The sequence below is a fragment of the Macrobrachium nipponense genome, chromosome 32 (assembly GCF_015104395.2).
Source record: "Macrobrachium nipponense isolate FS-2020 chromosome 32, ASM1510439v2, whole genome shotgun sequence".
In the NCBI taxonomy this organism is placed as follows: Eukaryota; Metazoa; Arthropoda; class Malacostraca; order Decapoda; family Palaemonidae; genus Macrobrachium; species Macrobrachium nipponense.
Window position 1 is genome coordinate 308,991 of NC_061094.1, and position 6,000 is coordinate 314,990.

Consider the following 6,000-nt stretch of genomic DNA (forward strand, 5'->3'; position numbering starts at 1 on the left):
TCCACCTTGATTTTAGTTGGTGTGTTAACGAGAATTTAAATGGGAGTGATCATTACCCGATCCATTTGGAATATGCTGTGAATGGTCCATCTGAAGTTTTACCAAAGTGGAAGGTAGAGGAGGCAGATTGGGATAAATTCAGTAAGGGCGTCATACTAGATAGGGAGTTTGAGTCATTTCATTCTCATCTAGATGCTTATGATTACTTTATTGAATCTACTCTGAAGAGTGCTGAAGGCTCGATTCCCAAAACAAAAGGTAAACCTCGTAGACCTGCAGTTCCCTGGTGGAATAAGACTTGTGGTATTCTGAGGAAAGTTACTAGGAAGTGCTACAGACGTTACAAAACTAGTGGTTCTCCTCAGTCTAAATTAATCTACAAATGTGCTTTAGCCAAGCAACGGCGCTTTTATAAGAGAGCCAAAAGAGAAAGTTGGCTTTACTATTTTAATGGAATAAACTCAAAGACTCCACTGAAAGTGGTGTGGCACAAAATAAGGAAACTGAGTGGGAAATTTGTTGCGTCACCATTACCCTCATTAAAAATAAATGACACTCTGATCACAGGGCCCCCTGAAGTTGCCAATGAGCTAGGAGAACACTTTTCTGAAGTTTCCAGCGCCAAGAATTATTCTCGAGAATCATTCTCGAGAATTTCAAAAAATTAGGAATTCTGAAATGATTCTGGAATTCGATTCAGGAAAATCTGAACCATACAACTACAGGTTTTCCTTGAGAGAATTACGGGAGGCGCTCTCCTCTACTGAATCCACAACTCCAGGTGAGGATACAATCATATATGAAATGTTTAAACACCTCCCAGACGATGCCAAAATATCTTTACTAAAGATTATAAACAAAATATGGGAAACTGGAATTTTACCTAACGACTGGAAAATATCCATAGTTGTTCCAATTAAAACAGCCTAATAAAGATGCTTCCCTAGCCACCAGCTATAGGCCTATAGCTCTAACCAGCTGTGTGTGTAAGCTGATGGAGAAAATGATAAATACTAGACTAGTTTGGCACTTAGAAACTAAAGGATTAATATAACCATTTCAATTTGGTTTCAGGAAAAACCACTCCACCCTTGATCCATTGCTGAGGCTGACAAACCAAATCCAGCAAGGATTCGCCAAACAATGTCAGACCATTGGAGTATTTTTTGACCTCGAAAAAGCATATGACACTGCCTTGAAAATTGGCAACATGAAAAAATGCACAATATGGGTATATGTGGAAGAATGATCAGATTTATATATTCCTTTTTAACGGACAGATTTTTTAAGGTAAAAGTGGGAAACTCTTTTTCCCAACATTTTGTACAGGAGGAAGGAGTTCCCCAAGGAAGCGTTTTAAGTGTAACACTCTTTTCAGTGGCAATAAATAGTGTGGTTGAAAAAATCTTGCCTCCTGTTAAATGCTCCCTTTTTGTTGATGACCTTGCAATATACTGCACAGGATATGATTCCTTGTCAGTATGTAAACATCTGCAAAGGTCTATTAACGCAATTACTAAGTGGGCTGATGAGAATGGTTTTAAATTCTCCTCTTCCAAAACAGTTGCGTGTGGAAGAAGTTCCCACACTTAGTTTAAAAGGATCTATCATTCCTTATGAAAGTGAAGTAAAATTTCTTGGGATGATTATTGACCACAAATTAACATGGGCCAGCCACATAAATGCCCTAAAGATTAACGTGAAAAAATCTTTGAATATTTTAAAGGTTGTTTCTGGTTTTAGTTGGGGGCTGATAAAAAATCCCTTTTGAGGCTATATGACTCACTGTGTCGCTCCAAGCTAGACTATGGCTGTCAGATCTATTCCTCAACTTGTAAAACCAAGCTAAAGGAATTGGATGTTGTACAGAACATGGGGTTGAGAATATGCTCAGGGGCTTTTAGAACCTCTCCTGTTGAAAGCATGTATGTCGACACAGATCATCTTCCCCTAGATCTAAGAAGGCAAGACTAGGGTTGCGGTACCTGGCTAGAATGAAAAGTACTCCCAAAAATCCCTGGTACAACAGCTTCTAAACCATTCCAAATTCGACTGAATGAGGATGTTATGGATAACCATCTCAAATCCCAGAAAGTCCTGGAGGTAAAACATCCCTTAAATCCTCCATGGCTTATTCCTGAAGCATTAGTATGCAAGAAACCATATAAGAAGAAGGATTGTACTGAAGAAGAGATTAGGGGAAAATTCTTAGAGCACGACGTTACCCATGCCAACTATGTGAAGATTTATACAGATGGATCAAAGTCGGATAGTGGTGTTGGGTGTGCTGTTATCCTTGGTGATACAGCATATACAGCTAAATTACCCGACTTTGCATCAATATTTACTGCCGAATTAACAGCCGTGGTCTCTGCCTTAGATTTAGTTCTTCAAAGTAGTGACACTAATTTTGTCATATACTCGGATTCTAAAAGCACTTTAGAAGCTATCAAAAGATTTAATAGCTTTTATCCGTTAGTCCAAAAATTTCAGGAGTCACTTTTTCGTGTATATTGTCTGCGTAAGTCAGTCTCTTTCTGTTGGGTTCCTTCTCACATGGGGATTCACGGAAACGAGACGGCAGACAGGGAAGAAAAGCTGCTAACGCTTTGCCAGAAACAACCTTTAGGAAAGTGCCTCATACAGACCTAAAAGATCCTATGTATTAAGTAAATGGCAGGAAGGTGGACTTCTCCTCTTCTTGCCAATAACAGTAAGTATAGAAGTATTAGGAAAAATATACAGCCGTGGCCTTCATCATTCCAGCTTGACAGACGAGCAGAGGTTATTTTAACGAGGTTAAGGATTGGGCACACTTATTTAACCCATCAGTTTATTTTAGAAGGAAGCAGCCACCAGTGTGTGCTTACTGTGACGAGATACTAACAGTGGAGCACATTCTGATGGTTTTCCCCAGATATTTTAACCAAAGGGAAAGATATTTCCAGGGTAAATCCCTATCAAATATCTTGGGAGATGAAGCAGACATTTCTGCTCTCCTTTCCTTTTTCAAGTGTATAGAAATTTTTAATAATATTTAGATAAATTTTTTTATATCATATACAGATTTTTAAAGACATTAAACTACTTTTAATATATATTACTCCATTCATTAAAATTCATATTTTTATTTTATTAATCACATATAATTTTATGAATAATTTCTTTCACTAATTCATTAATTCATTTACCATAATTCAACTTATTTAACCTTCATTACGGCGCTGAATGGCCTTCTTGGCCCCAGTGCCTGGGCTTTAGCCCTAAATATCATTATATATCATTATCTCAAAGAAATAGACCTGTTTTATTTGATATAACACGTCTTATAGTCTCATAGTTATACAGTAAGCGCTGAATGGCCTTTGCTGCCCCAGTGCTTGGTGTTACACCTAAACTTTATAAAACAAACCAACCAACTAAGAACTACTTGGCTATCTATAAAAAGAGTTATGCTTTCAATTTGAGTTCAATTTAATAGATTATTTTAAAAAATAGTATCAAAACACTTCAAAGCTAATTGAGCAGCCAAAAGTTCTAAAGTTGGGAGAGTTTTCTCCTTAATAGGGCTAACCTTAGTCTTAGCAAATATCAGGGAACTATGACCACCTTGCACAGCATACTTAGCACAACCATAAGCTTCCTTAGAAGCATCTGCAAACAAAAACAGCTTGACAGGAGCATCAGTTTTATAAGTTTGTTTGGAAAAAGAAGCTTGACTAACCTCACTGTAAGAACTACAAAATTTACTCCATAACTTAGAAATTTCAGCACTAGCTGTTTCATCCCAGTTCGAAACTTGCTGGCACAACTTACGAATAATAAGCTTGCCTTGTAGCATTATAGGTGCAAATATGCCAATAGGGTCAAAGACAGATGACAAAGCTGACAAAATCTGACGTTTTGAGGAAGCACCCTTGTTCAATTGCTTAACCTGTAATTGTAAGGTATCCTGGTTAGAGTCATAAATATATCCTAAAATCTTCATTTCAGAAGAAGCTACCTTTTCATCTTCATCAAGAGTAGATAACAAAGCAGGACAATTAGATCCCCACTCCCGTAAAGGCAACCCCCCTGAATTCATAATTTCCTTAATAGAATTGATGATAAATCAGAGAAGCTTCTTCATTCCCTCTATAACTAGACAAATGATGTTGAATAATATAATTCAATATAAAAGGAGAACTTACAAATCCAAAAATTATGGTATTATAGGCTACCTATAAGCAACAAACTTCCCATTTATCTTTCTAAAGAAACAAAATCTATTTCGATCAGACTCTAAAGATAACCTAACTTGGAGAAAAGCCTTCACAGTATCAGCTACAACTACATTATCATTATTCCTGAAATACAAAACTAATGACAACACGTTGTTCATCAAATCAATACCAGGAAAAGCGGCTTCATTTAATGAAGGAGCTTTTCCCACCTTTAAACTACAATTGAATACAGGACGGATTTAAGTGGTGGCATTTTCATCTTTTCTTATGACAGGACGATGAGGAATGAATACTTGGGCTGCGGCTCTATTTTTAACAGGCTCAATAATGCCAAGCTCCTCCTGTTTGTGGATGACTTGTCAATATCCTTTGCTGCCACCCGGATGACTGTAGCAGAAAGAAAGCTACAATTAACAATAAATAAAATAGTAAGTTGGGCTGAGAAACAGGGTTTTAAAATCTCTGTAAGCAAGACTACTACTGTCCACTTCTGTCGGATCAGGGGAGTGCATCCTGATCCAGACCTCTATTTGTATGGCCGTAGAATCCCATGTGTAGAACAAGCACACTTCTTAGGCCTAGTTTTTGACAGTAGATTGACTTGGGTCCCCCATATCAAACATATAAAAGCAAAGAGCCTAGAAGCTCTACACATCTTGAAGGTGCTTTCTCACACCAGTTGGGGAGCTGATAGAAATCTTTTACTAAGGCTTCATAAATCTTTAATCTTGTCAAAGCTTGTCATAACGGTTGTGAAATATATTCTTCAGCTTCCTCATCTAACTTAAAACTTTTAGATTTCAGTACATCATTCAGCTATTCGTATACCACAGGAGCTTTCCGTTCGTCACCAATATCTAGTTTGCTAGTTGATGCAGGAGAGATGCCTCTTGAACTCTATTGCCAGTCATCATTACTTCGGTACTGGTTTAGAGCGCAAAGACTCCCCAAATCTCAGGCATTTGCTGTGGCAAATAGAAATATTTTTAATGGTTTTTATGAGTCATCCAAGGTATCCCATTCCTTTTAGCTATAGAATAAAACAAATTTTAGAGGATACAAATATTAACAAATATCCCATTATGTATCCCAGTACTCCTGTCTGGAGGTTACCGGATGTGAAATTCTGCAGGTACTTCAATGGAGCAAAGAGAAATAAATCTGATGAGGAAATAAGGGCAATATTTTTAGATCATGTATCAGAGCATATAGATACATGTTTTATATTTACTGATGGCTCCAAGTCCAATGCCGGCGTTGGATATGGAGTTTATAGCCAATCTTTTAACCGAAGAGGTGCACTTCCTTCTATTGCCTCAAACTTTACAGCTGAATTGTATGGCATCCTAGTAGCACTGGAACATATTGTAACACTCCCAGTGTGTAGCTACATAATTTTGTTTTGACTCCAAAAGTGCCTTACAGTCCTGGAAGTCTTTAATACTGATCATCCCTGGTGTTGAGATCTTGCAGTGGATCTTCTTGCACCAAAATAGAGGCAGCATTGTTTCATTTTGTTGGGTTGGCCTGCCCATGTGAACGTATCGGGAAACGAAGAGGCAGACAAAAGCAAGCCAAATCAGCAGCGCGAACTTTAGTACCGAGAAAATGCCCTGTTCCATATCGTGATACATTTTTTGATATATGGAAATCTGTCCAGTATTTATGGGCACTTCAGTGGGACAGAGTAGGCCCCAACAAAATGAAAGAAATTACTAGACAGACACACCCTTGGAAATATGACCTAATACCAAGGAAGTGGGAGGTTGTATTGTGT